General features: G+C 41.4%; 1 protein-coding gene across 11 annotated transcripts in view; it reads left to right on the forward strand.

Annotated features, from left to right (window-relative positions):
• The window catches only part of LOC112658473 (uncharacterized), a 444,780-nt gene that overhangs the window by 40,061 nt on the left and 390,523 nt on the right, over positions 1-14,196 (forward strand). The window contains exons 3-4 of one of the 11 annotated variants that reach the window (XR_007401390.1): positions 3,569-3,680; positions 9,379-9,588. The exons of 8 other annotated variants lie outside the window; for them this stretch is intronic. The gene's annotated coding sequence lies outside the window, so the exon portion shown is untranslated. Of the gene's footprint in view, positions 1-3,568; positions 3,681-9,378; positions 9,589-14,196 lie in introns of those variants that run through there. 2 more of the 11 variants (XR_007401385.1, XR_007401389.1) reach the window with 2 other exon arrangements.

Below are 14,196 nucleotides of genomic sequence, written 5' to 3' on the forward strand. Positions count from 1 at the left end.
GGCTAGAGAAAGTCGGGTGACCAATCATTGCTGTTTGCCCAGAGCTAAGGGGTTTCCTGGGATTTGGGATTTTTAGGGCTAAAACAGGGAGAGTCTTGGGAAAACCAGGATGCTTGGTGTGCCCCAGTTCCTGGCTTTCAGTAACCTTGCTGGTTTGGGTCTCCATCTTAAGCAGAGCGTTTTAACCCCAATATTCCACCCTAGTATTCCACTTGCCACCAGCTGCTTTAACACTCAGAGCCTGATAGTCTCAGCATGAGCCCAGCTCACTGCTTTGCATTTCTGTTGCATTTCTGGTCCACAAAGATGTTTATCTCATTTTTTGAGCCCAAAAATGACCTTTTTGTTTTCTCTTTTTCTATTGTATCTGTCATTACTGTGTGTGTAGAGCATACAGGATGAATTGAAGCATGAATTTACCATGCCACCTTGACTGGAAATTCTGCTGATTCTTTTTCAATTTGATATTTAGTTTACAAAATAATGTAATATAACAGCCTGCTTTATTTAGAAGCTCTCATAGCCCTTTCAGTCATTTTGAGGGATTCCCAAATCATGGAAATTCAAGCGAAATGCAGTCATTGTCCATACAGTGGTTCAATTCTTTTTCTGAAGGCATTGTAACTCAGCATTTGAGTTAGAATAGAACAAAAAAAGAGATCATATTCTAAGTGCTCTAACCTACATCATCTGCTTAATGAAATAGTATAAGTCCGTGCCTTACCATCACCTTTACCTCTGCTTCTAGATACTTTCTTTTGCTTATTCCTCCACTCCTGAAGAGCAGACGAGGAAAGTCAAAGGGAGGTGAAGGAGCAATGATTGCCAACCTCTTTGAAAACGAGAGGTCTTTTCCTTCCCGGTCTAATAAGTTCTCTCTCTCTTTTTTTTTAATTGAAGTACAGTTGACACACAATGCTACATTAGTTTCTGGTGTACAAGATTGTGATTGAATAAGTTTATACGGTAAGCAATGCTCACCACAAGTCATTTACCACCAGTCACTGTACAACACTTGCAGTACCATTGACTATATTCCCTGTGCTGTACCTTTTATCCCTAATACTCATCCTTTTCCATAACTGGAAGCCTGTATCTCCCACTCCCCTTCACCCATTTTACCCATTCCCTTACCTCCCTTCCCCTCTGGCAACCATCAGTTTTGTTCTCTGTATTTATGGGTCTGGTTCTGCTTTTTGTTTGCTTATTTTTGTTTTTTAGATTCCACATATAAGTGAAATCATACAGTATTTGTTTTTCTGTCTGACTTATTTCACTTAGCATAATACCCTCTAGGTCCATTCATGTTGTTGCAAATGGCAAGATCCCATCCTTTTTATCTCTGAGTAATATTCCATTATATATATAATATATATATTAACCTTTCATCTATCTATATATATATCTGTCCTTTCATCTATCTATATATATCTATCCTTTCAACTTGGGTTGCTTCCATATCTTGGTTATTGTAAATAATGCTGCAGTAAACATAGGGGTGCATGTAGCTTTTCCAGTTAGTATTTTCGTTTTCTTTGGGTAAATAACCAGTGGAATTACTGGATCATAAGGTAGTTCTATTTTTAGTTTTGTGAGCAACCTCCATACTGTTTTCCACAATGGCTGCACCAATTTACATTCCTACCAACAGTGCACAAGAGTTTCATTTTCTCCATGTCCTTGACAACACTTGTTATTTCTTTTCTTCTTGATTCTTAGCTACTCTGACAGGTGTAAGGTGATATGTTAGGTTCTTTTTAATGAAAACCTCAGTCTGGTTTTGGAGAACATCAGGATTTTCAGATTCTCTGTAATAAATTTGGAGCCCTCCCAAAGAGTTACTACCCCTGAAATTAGGCAAAAGGAACAATTTTTTTCAGTATAAATATTTCAATTGATACAAAATGGCTTTTACATTGACATTAAAATAGTAAAGAGCCACAGGGCACCTGAGTGGCTCAGTCAGTTAAGTGTCTGACTCTTGATTTGGGCTCAGGTCGTGATCTCAGGGTCAGGAGATCAAGCCCCATATTGGGCTGTGCTCAGCAGGGGGTCTGTTTGAGATTCTCTCTCTCCCTCTCCCTCTCCTCTGCCCCTTCCCTCCCTCACATACACACACATTTGCTCTAAAATTAATTAATTAATTTTAAAAAATGGTAAACAGCCAGAAGAGAAAAGCATTTTGGTTATTTAAACTAGTTTTTTTCTTTATAGAATTCGAAGTTTTATATAGAGAGAAAACTACAAGCTATACAATGTTTTTGGAAAATAAACTTGTTTGCCTCAAACTATGCTTTATCTGTATTCTTTTAGATATGAAGATTTTTTAAAAACAATTTTCAGTTTTTTGTTCTTCCATTCTGTTAAAAATAGTAATTCAATTAATTGTCTTGCAGATTTGTATTGTGATTTATAGTGAATATTTAAAATATTTTTACTGGGTTAATAAGTTTTTGAAAATAAGGATTTTTGCATTTTAAACCCAAGTATCTAAATTTTTATGCAAACTGGGGTTCTTGGCTGGGTCAGTCTGAAGGGCATGGCACTCTTGATCTCAGAGTTGTGAATTCATGCCCGACATTGGATGTAGAGACTACTTAAATAAATAAACTTAAAAAAATGTTATGCAAAACGAGCCTCTGCCATAGTATAAAACTAATGAAGTAGCAAAAATATTACCTAGAGAGAAGTAGCTCACACTAACCATTTTAGCTCTATATAGAAAAATTCAGCTTTGGTCTTTTGTTTTTATTTTTATTATTTTCTTACATTTATTTGTTTATTTTTAGTAGTCTCTACACCTAGCGTGGGGCTCAAACTCATAACTCTGAGATCAAGAGTCTCTTATTCTTCTAATTGAGCCATCCAGGTGCCCCTGGTCTTCTGTTTTTAATTAAAGAGGGAGTGATGTTTATGTGGCCATTCTCATTGTGACATTTAAAAACTAGGATTATATGGTATCATCTTCTTTGAGAAGCAGTCTATTTTTGACAAAAATAAAGTAAATACGTGCTCACACATTAATTCAGTAAATAACTGCCTACGTGATGGAATGGAATATTTTCTGGGAGATAATTTAGTGAAAACTAAATGATTCAAGAAATTATTACCTTATTGTTTTATTTGTTTCTTTGTTAAAGAACCTAGTTGGAAAAACACATTGTTTGGGTATTTAAAAATATTTCCATAGGTAGCTGGTGTATGATTCCTAACTGGTGGTATGGACAAGTTACAAAATGAAACGAAGAGCTATCATCTAGCAACTAAGAACACAGTTTGCTTATTTAACTAGGACTAAGTACCACTGGAACAAGTTCAGTGCTAAAATTAGACATTGGGGTTCGTCCAATAGCAGCACAAGTTATAATCCTTTAGAAATCATAGTCTGTTGGTTCAAATCAGGACACTGCAATGTGAGAATATAATCACTTATGCCATGTTCTTATGAGGCCATTATACCCTGGCTGTATCTATTACAGCACAGGAGAGTTACCAAAACTAGGATTGCTTCTATCTGAAGGTTGGGTTCTACTTATTTTTTTTTTAATTTTTTATTTATTTATGATAGTCACAGAGAGAGAGAGGCAGAGACACAGGCAGAGGGAGAAGCAGGCTCCATGCACCGGGAGCCTGACGTGGGACTCGACCCCGGATCTCCAGGATCGTGCCCTGGGCCAAAGGTAGGCGCCAAACCGCTGCGCCACCCAGGGATCCCCTTATTTTTTTCTTTTTTGTTTTTCTTTTATATATGGGAAGACCCTTTGAGAATATTTAATTTTCTATTGCTCTGGGCCCATGATTCCTAACAAATAAAACACACACACACACACACACACACTGGAAAGCACAAATTAGGTGAATACCGTGGACAGCATACTAGAACCTACAAGTTGTAGAAAAATTAATGGGAAAGGTAATCTATAGCATGGAAAGAGAATGGGTCTTGGAGTCAGGTACCCCTTCCTACAAATCCTATCTCCGTCATACTCTTTATAACCTTGGAGAAATTACTTAATTTCTAATTTCTATCTGGATTTAAACACACACACACACACACACACACACACACGCACGCACACACACACACCCAAAGCAGAAAATGTCAGGTCCTGGGGCATCTGGTGGTTCAGTCAGTTGAATGTTTGCCTTCGGTTGAGGGCTTGATCCCGGGGTCGTAGGATTGAGCCTCACGTTGGGCTCCCTGCACAGTGGGGAGTCTGCTTCTCCCTCTCCTTCTGCCTCTGCCCCCACCCCCACTCATCCACTTTCTCTGTCTCAAATAAAAAAATAAAATCTAAAAAAGAAAGAAAATGTCAGTCCTGAGAAAATGTTTTCCCTGTTCTACTACCACTGCTATTAAGAGAATTTAAATAGATAGTTAGATAGACAGAATTTTATTAATTTAGCATTTCTTATGTGCCAGGCATTGTGCTATATATTCTCTCATTTACTCTTACACACCCACGAAGTCCTGGAGCTCATACAGTCCTTACATATGTGTCTAGGTTGTGTGCCTACAGGTATATGGCCAGAAAGTGGCAGAACCAGGACTAGAGCCCAGTGCTCTTGTTTTTTTTTTTTTTTTTTTTTTTTAAGATTTTATTTATTTATTCATGAGAGACACAGAGAGAGGCAGAGACACAGGCAGAGGGAGAAGCAGGCTCCCTGCAGGGAGCCCGACATGGGACTCGATCCCGGGACTCCAGGATCACGCCCTGGGCTGAAGGCAGACGCTCAACTGCTGAGCCACCCAGGTGTCCCAAGCCCAGTGCTCTTAATCACTAGGTTTCAGCCTCACAAAAATCAAAACCTTTTAGAGATATCCTACCAACTTCAATTATAATGACAGTCCATTAGTTTCTCATCATATTTGATTAAAAAATTTTTTTTTAGTAAATTTACTTTTGATGCAAATGTGAGTTTGTTAGGGCTCCTATAACAAAATACCACAGATTGAGTGGTTTAAACAACAGAAGATTATTTTCTCACAGCTTCGGAGACTGGAAGTCCGAGATCTAGGTAGCGGCAGGTTTGGTTTCTTCTGAGGCCTCCCTCCCTGGCTCGCAGATAGCTGTCCTCTTTCTGTGTCCTCACTTCGTCATCCCTCTCTCTCTGTTGTTTGTGTCATAATCTCCACTTCTTATTGAGGACTCTAGTCATTTTGGATTAATGAGCCCATTTGAACTTAATTACCTCTTTAAAGGCCCTATCTCCAAATACAGTCACATTTTGAGATCCTAAGGGCTTGGGTTTCAACACATGAATTTGAGGAGACACAAGTCAGCCCATAACGGTGCACTTGTAGCATAAACCCTGCGATACCAAATAAAAAAGAAAAGAACCCCTGTGTAGTGTTTAGTATGGGTCAAACACTTTGTAAAACCCTTTACACATGTTCATTTAATCCATATGAGCTAGGTACTATTCTTACCCATATTTGTTACTGAGAGTTAAGCAGTTGGTCCAGATTCACATATGTACTAAGTGGTAGGACAGGATATGAATCCACACAGTCTGATGTCAGAGCTCCTCTCAACAAGAAGCATCCCATTTGGAACACAGAAACGGAAACACACATATCTACTTGAGGAAAAATTATAATTAACTTCAAAAGTCTGTATATGTTTAATTAGCAATTACTAGGATGTCCTATATGAAAAATAATGAAGCAGCTTTCATTTATTTTTTTGCCATGGCACAAGAAATAAATCAGTCACTTAGAAAATGGCAAAGAAAATTCTAGCATTCTACGCTATGCAATGAAGAGTTAATCAATACAAAGTTTTTTTCTTCTAAATCTTCAAAAGCAAATAGTATGTATAATGTGAAGTATCAATATTTAGAGACCTAGGACACATGTGCCTCACTTCGGGTTTTTCTCCCAAGGGGACATCACTCCTGCTTTAGCCCATTTTACTGAAGCAAAAAAAGGAGCTGAGTTCCCTCTCTGGAGATATTGGATTCAGAGAGAGCAAAACACTCGTTCCAGCCACTGAACTAAGTCCACAGAAGGCAAGAACTCAGAGCCAGAGGTGACCACGCAAAGAAATTGTAAACTACCCCCACCCCCTTCCAGAATCCCCAAAAGGAAGGAATTTGGGGCTCCCACCACACAAAGGAACAGGATTTGAGCCAATTTAGTTGAGTCTCAAAGGACAGCATTCCTCAGCTCACATCTGGTTTAAACTCAAAGAATAGATTTGAGGTTAGGAAACGCTGCCCTGGTGCTTGCTTTGCCAGTCATTTTAGTAGGTCAACAGATGCTTACAGTTTGGCAACTGGCAGGATTTCCAAAGATGAGTTAATGAAAGTTTAGAGAGCCCCTCACGGCCACATTCGAAGTTGGACATAATCAGATATGAACATGGGAGTGGAGATCCTGTGATAACTGCTCGGCGTTGGGAGGCCGCTGCGGACTGGAGCCACCAAGGCAGACTCAGTGGAGGAGAGGTGGGTGTGACACGGGCCTTGAGAGACGGCAGGATCGGCTGGGTGGGGCGTGGGGAAGGCATTTTGGCCTGAGGACTCCTCAGCAGCTGGGGCATGAAGGCAGGAATGAGGGAAGCATGTGGGAACAATGAAGAGACATCCTCTCTGGCACAGACAGCGGTGGGGGAGTCACGGGACAGACTTGGGGATCAGACAGGGGCTCAGATTAGGACTCTGGCTCCGTGCTGGAGGCCAGCGTTACTGGTCTGTTAGCTGAACTGCTCGTCGAAGTCGTCTCATTTCCCTTTCCCTAACCATGTTTACAGGACACATCTCCACAGAACTAAGTGCTTTGCATTTAGTAGCATGGTTGTTTTCCTTGAGGCTGCTCAGACCACAACATCCTCGGAGGGCTGCTCTCCCTTCTGGGGACGGGTCATGCCTAGTTGAGCTGGGAAATCAGGCAGCTGTTGGCCCTCGGCCTCCATGGACTCAGGGAGAGCCCCCTGCCCACCAAGGCGGAGAGCCTGAGAAATAGCTGCACCCTTTGGAATCGGTGACATGCTCTCTCTCTCTCTCTCTCTCTCATAAACCCTATGAGGGAAGAGCTCTGCAGAATTTTGAGATCCTCCCCCCCAACCCCCATAGCCACCTTCACTACCCCTGCCACCCCTCAGGCCTTCTTGCAATCGTAGAAGTTTGGTGTTCACAGATCTTTATTGACTTCTGACCCTCACATGTGACTTTAATTACTAAACTTTACGAGACTTTTATTTTTTTTAATCCATAAAACAGCCCAGGAATCAAGCAGTTACTATTAACTCTCTCCTCTTTTGTGACTTCTCTCGGTCCCTGACATTTTTGAGGAACATCTTTTTCTGATTGTAAATGCTCTCTGTTATCAAGAAGGTGCACACCCTGTCGTTTAGGACGCCTGTGGATCCTGAAGAAAACATGCGGGTAGATGGAGTTGGCCGGGCCCTGACCTCCTTTGTCCCCAACCGTGTATTTATTTCCTGAGGATAGGATTTCAAGTCAGCCACAGCCAGTCCTTCAGATAGTCCGGAGGGCCCGGAGTTCTTGGAAATCATCTCAGAGTAGGGGGATCAACTACCTTTATTCGCGTTTTAAAACAAGAAATAATGGCTTAAAGCCAGCGTGTGCCCTAAAGCATCTAAAAATTAAGGCTACATGTGACAGAGCATTTTATGAGTTCAGAAATAGCCGGGCAGGGCCATAAACTATCATATTACTAAATTGCTACCATTTCTAATGTTCAGGGCTCCAACTACAAGTTTGCCCTTAGAAATTGCAGCGTAATTTGGGCGTACCCAATTGTGTTTGCAGCTAAGAAGCACATAGAGTGTGCTGGTTAGTGTTTTGCCTATATTTGAATCCTAAAAATAGCCTCCTCATGAGAACAGAGTGAGCTTTGTGAAGAATATACTCCAGTTGGTTAGAAATGGAAGGTACATTTTTCCTATCCCCTCTTGCTTTCATTTCTAAACACATTTGCCTCTATTCTGAAGCCGAAGAGGCTATTAGAACAGCTGCAGCAAGCAGCTGTAGAATCTTCTGTGTCATCTGCTCCCTTGCTTAGCAGACAGTCCCCTCGTCTGCTCCCAGTTGTCTTTTCTTCCTCCCAAAATGGCCCACTGCCCTCTTCTGACCAGTGCCCCCACCTGAGTTCAGGCTCTGTCCTTGCACTGATTGCAAGGGACTTTGCCTGGTGTCCCCTTGCTTTTACCATCCTATACGGTAAAAGAAATCACCAATAAAAACATTTTTGCCATATGAAGAACAACTGGAAGGAAAAAAAGCAAAGTCTATCAGCTGCTTGCTGCTGCCCTTCAAGTTCGGCTTGTCATTTTTGGTGGAGTTTTTTTTTTTTTTTTTTTTTTTTAAGATTGTATTTATTTATTCATGAGAGACACAGAGAGAGAGAGAGAGGCGGAGACACAGGCAGAGGGAGAAGCAGGCTCCCTGCAGGGAGCCCAATGTGGGACTCGATCCCAGGTCTCTGGGATCACACCCTGGGCCAAAGGCAGACGCCCAACCCCTGAGCCCCCCAGGCGTACCTGGTGGAGCTCTTCTCAACACGCTACCATAGCAGTGTACTATAAAGCCATAATTTTATGTTGCATGCAGAGCCCGGATGATTGTGACTCTTTGAGGGGAAGCCCTCCGCAGGATTACCTTGAGGAAAATGATTTATTCATCCCATGCACAGTAAACAGCTATAGCAGAGGCCAGTCCCTGTAACTCTACAGAGTGCTTAGGGACCGTCTGAGGCATGGCCCGCATTGCTCCAGGTGCATGATCACCTGTAGCAGCTTAGGGACCGTCTGAGGCATGGCCCGCATTGCTCCAGGTGCAGGATCACCTGCAGCAGCTATGGAACTTCTATTTTTTCAATGTGTAGTTGAGCCTAAGCTTCTCTCTAAGGTAGACTATAGGAGCTAGGGCAGGACAAGTTCCTTTGCATAACATGTTAAAGTAATTTATGTTCCATGGCTCATAGGGAAGAGCCAGCTCATTTTGGCTGGTCCTTTTAATGTTGTCTGATTTTGAACGCTCAGAAAATGGGCTTGCAATTCTTTTTCTCTTTTTTTTGAAAAAGCTATTATGTTGTTTTAGAACATACATATTTTAGACCTCAGGTAATATATTATCCAAATACTAATTTAAAACAAAATATTTTTAATATAGTTGATTTATAACACATTACATGCACCAAGCATAGAAAGCAGGTAAAAACAAATTATATGTTTTATTTTACTATGTTACTAACAGAGGAGTCTGCCTCACAAAACAATATAAATCATCTTTTACCACTGCTCTCTGAAAGTAATTCGGGGTTAACAAAATCTAAATTGCACCTGTCAGAACTGCCAGTAATATCTTCAGTTTTCACTGACTACACTCTCCCTTCTCTCTCCATATCTTTAGACTAATGAAGCAGTGGCACAGTTTCCACAAAGAAAAACAAAGGTGGGAGAAAGGAAAGGAAGACTTGATAAAGTTTCCTTTGGGTATGGAACACACGATGGACCATAGCGTGAACAGCATGTATGGACAGCGATAGAGTACACCTAAAATAAAACAGTACCCGTGCACCAGACTGGATAGGTGCGTGTGGTACACACGCGGGCCAAACTGCCCATTTCCTCACATAAATATAGCAGTTTCACTACCTAGCAGTATATATATATTAATGCTTTATGAGGGGGAGGGGAACCCCACTAAACTGCCTTCTTAAATATCATACTACACGATAAGTTTTTCTTTGCTCGGAAATGTAAAAAATAATGTGCTCGCAAATGTTAATTAACTAGAACTAAGAGTAAATACTTTGTGAGGAATAGATAAGAAACTAGAACAATTAGACCTCAGTTGGCCTGCGCCAACTGTGAAAATGCAGAAGCCCCGAGCTGGAAGGATTTGACTAGACCTCTATAGATCAAATCCTATGTCCCCTTTGTAACATCCCAGTGAAATGGTCATTCTGCCTTGTTTTAAATACTTTAGGTGGAGGGACATCCATTACTTAAAAGTGCATCCAGCCTCAAGTTCTTTTCATTTAGGGAAATATACTTACCTGTACCTATACATTCATTTGATTCTTATTCTTCCCTTTCACCCCACATGGCATAGATCTAATCCCTCCTACAACCCTTTAAATATTGGAAGACAGTCCTCATAGGACTGAGCTGTTACTAACCAAGACTTGTCTCCTGAACCAGTCACAGCAGGAGCTGTATCCATCTACACTATTCCGCAGCTGGAGGAGCCTCATCCCTAGAGCAGATTGGTGGTGGTGTTTCTCAGTTGATGGGCCTGTGATGTGGTTGTGTTGATGAGTTACTGATGAAGACACTGGAGCCAGACAGGGGAGATCCTAAGCCTAGAGAGCCCAGAAAGAGCCCTGAATCTTAACTCAGTTGGTGGCAGCAAAGGCATGCACTCTAATGTTTCACCTAGCCAAAAAACCCCACAAAAGCTATTAATTCATGTCATTGACAATCAACCAAGGCTATAATTTGGAGATTGGGGCCTTGAGCTCCAGCACTGCCACTGGCCAGATGCATGCCCTTGGGCAATCCTCCCCACTATTTCAGAGTTCCCCCTGTAATATTTAAATACCTATGCTGCTTTTCTGCCTAGAAAAGTGGCCCTTCTCCTGGTCTTAGCTTAGATGTCACTTCTCCAGGAACCCTGGCCTGACTCCCACCCCTTCCCCACCCTGAGACTAAGCCTCTGTCATTGTACCCTCTCCTCACCTCTGCTGTAGCACTTTCTTCATTGTGTGTTAATAACATGCTTACTTGTGCCTACTGTACTGGAAATTCTTTAAGACCAAGGACTCAGTCTTGGTTTCCAGCACTTGGTTCAGTGCCTGGTACACAGCAGAACTTAGAAAAGATTTCTTGAGGGGATGCCTGGGTGGCTCAGTGGTTGAGCATCTGCCTTTGGCTCAGGTCATGATCCCCGGTCCTGGGATTGAGTCCCACATTGGGCTCTCTGCAGATATCTTGCTTCTCCCTCTGCCTATGTCTCTGCCTTTCTCTGTGTGTCTCTCATGAACAAATAAATAAAATCTTTAAAAAAGAGAAAAAAGATTTCTTGAATTTTAAAAAGAAAAAAGGAAAGAGAAGACAGAGAGGGAGAAGATAAAATGAGCAAGTTGGAGTACATTATCTAAATAGCCTCGTACAGCTAAAAAGATACAATTTCTGGTTCTTAAGTTCCATCCTTAATGTCAACCTCAGGTTTTTAGAAATTCACATTTTCTCTAGTAAGGGGATGTTTCAAGTGGTTGTAGCAAATTAGAAAAACTATAAGTATATATTCATACATAAAATATAATTTTAGGACTGATACTTAGAATTTATTTAATGAGCCCAAACCTTAATATATAGATGAAGAAACTGAGGCCTAATGAGATTATGCTCTCTGCCTAAATTCACTTGGTTAGTGGGAAGACCAGATTTCAAATCCCGATCTCTCTTGCCTCTGAACCAGGATAACTGGTTCCTCATCTTCTTCCTTTTTGAAAAAGCTGCTAGAAACCTGGCTACAAATGGAAGTGACAGATGTTTTCCCTTTTATGCGATGGTGACATCAATCTGTAACTTTCTGGTTATATATTAAACTTTGAGATCGCCCTTCCCTGATCCTAGACAAACTACTGAAAACTAGTCCTCTTTTCTTCCAGAAATGTCAGAGGGAGCTACAATGTTCCACGAGATGACTCCTGTAGGTTGTTTGCTAAACAGAGTTGTAGTCATGTGAATTGCTTTCAGCCGGATTGGGTATCGAGGCTCAGTGTTCTGGTAAGCCATAGGGTAGTGCTGCCATGAGACCAGCTTCTTGGCAAATAGCCCTGAGGTGCAGCTGTAAGGTGACCCAGTGCAGGCTTGAGGCCAAGGCCCAGTGCTCAGTGCCAGAAACCTTTGCCAAACATTGGAACTAACTCCCAGGGCACTGAATTGGTCTCAATTAAATTTTTAGATGAAAAGATTTTTTGTTTATCCCAGAGAACCACTTCAATTTATAAGCTCATAGGAAAACTGAGTGCTTTGCCATTATAGTTGGAATACTTTCTACAAGCCAAACCTTTAAAAGAAGAAGAAAAAGATGATGATGATGACAACTTCAGATTATTTAAGAAGTCATAAAAATATTTGAAAGCAACATCTTTTATTAGATATGCTGACTGGAGAAATATTTTTCTGTCTTTGATTATGCTGTGTAAATTGTAAATCTTCAAATATAAAGTGGTGTTGGAGTGGAAATGGTAGAAGTACTGGTCAAGGTGATGATGATGATTGAACTAAACTCTGAGTCCATACAGATTTGAATTCAGAACCCAGCTCCACTACTTACTAGCAGCTGGTCTTGGGTGGTGTACCCTAGTGTAAGCATGGAGACATGGAGACTATGTTATGTTGAGGTTTTCAACCTGCCTGTGGTAGAGTCACCTAGATGCTTTTGAAAGGTATCCTGTCTGGGCCCCAACCCAGACCAATTAAATTATTAGACTGTCTGGTGGGACCCAGCATGAATATTTTTGGAATGCTCCCTGATGATTCTAATGTAATAGACCAATGATATAGTGACTAAAACTTTGGTTCTGGAGTCAAATTGCCTGGGCTCACCCTACAGATATGCACATCATGGCATTTGACCTTAGACAATATATTTAAGCTGTTTGAGCCTCAATGATCTCAACTGTAAGATATGTTAATAAGAGTTTAATGTAGGGGCACCTGACTGGCTTAGTGGGAAGAGCATGAGACTCTTAGTGAGTTCAAGCCCCATGTTGGATGTAAAGATTGCTAAAAAAATAAATAAATAAATAAAAATAAAATAAAATAAATAAAAACTAATTAAAAAAAGTTTAATATAGGGTGGTTAGAGGATTGAGTAAGTCATGTAAAATACAGCACAGTGCCTATGATGGAATGAGTGTTCAATTATAGCTGCTATTTTTATTTTTATTATCCATGATTCCTTTAATTCACCTTGGGTTTAAGGCCCAATTTGATTCTGTTCATAGTCCTACAGAGAAGACTAAAAAATCAGAAGTAGCTTACTAATGAGCATGAAAATAAGTGGAAAATTCAACAGGGATAAATATCTGCATGCAACCGTCTTGTCAGATTTTGAGTGAGAGGATAAAGTTCAGGGTCTTCACTGACTCGAGCCCCAGTGGGACCTACTATTTATCATTTCTCCTCCTCACAGAATCTTGTATAGAAAAAAAAAACAAAACACCCTGAAAATACGGAAACACAGAGGCGATCAAGGAAGATACATTTTGGGAGGCAGGCAATGGCGGCTGGAGACACCAGCTAGGAAGGGAACTCAGAGTTAAACAGTATGTCTCAGTAGCTGTCAGACTTTACTATCAGAGAATCATCTGGATGCTTGTGAAAACAAAGATTGCTGGGCTGCATCCCCAGAGATTCTGGGAGCAAGGTCCTGGGACAGGACCTAAGAATCTGAATTTCTAACAAGTTCCCGGGTGACACCGATAGTCCTGGTCTGGGGACCACACTCCTAGAATCGCTGGTGGCTAAGATGTGTAGCGCTTGGTAATCTGGGTGTTCTTGGACCGTGTTGGCTGTTTTGGTTCCTTTCCCATCTGAACCCAGGCAGAATTGGTAGACACCCCCCAAAATCTCTCTCTCCTGACGACACACGACTGCCATCAGTGTTGGTTTGCTGCCCAGGAGTCCTTTTTCAGCCTCGAGTCTTCAGTTTCCTCTGCCCTCTTGAAGATGGCTTGTTGCGCAGTCTCAAGTACTGATAGCAGAGCTCCATCGTTCTTCTCAGGGAGCGGTTGGGTGTTCATCTTTGCCCGTGGGCCAGCCACACACCACCTGGTTCCCAGCGCCCCCGGGGCTCTTGCATATCAAGACAGAGCCCAGGCCCAGCAGCACCCAGTGAGTGTTCTTCCATTGAGGCTTCTTATTCCTACCTAGCACAGGCCAGACTCGAGAATCCGGGATTTGGGGAATAATATCAACTTCTTTTATTTAAAGAAGAATCGGGGCATAGAGGCAAATTCCAATCCCCAAGGTACTAATCATACAGACCAAACTCTGTAGCCATCCTGGGTCACATATGTTATCAGAAACTTGAGATGATAAAGGACTGTAACTTGATATGCCCATACTGAATCTTGCTTCAAGACCATCTTATGCTTCCAGTTTCATGATTTGTTTAATATTACTTTTACCATAGTTACCCAGACTCAAAACT

Source organism: Canis lupus, chromosome 12 (assembly GCF_003254725.2).
Source record: "Canis lupus dingo isolate Sandy chromosome 12, ASM325472v2, whole genome shotgun sequence".
NCBI classification, from domain to species: Eukaryota; Metazoa; Chordata; class Mammalia; order Carnivora; family Canidae; genus Canis; species Canis lupus.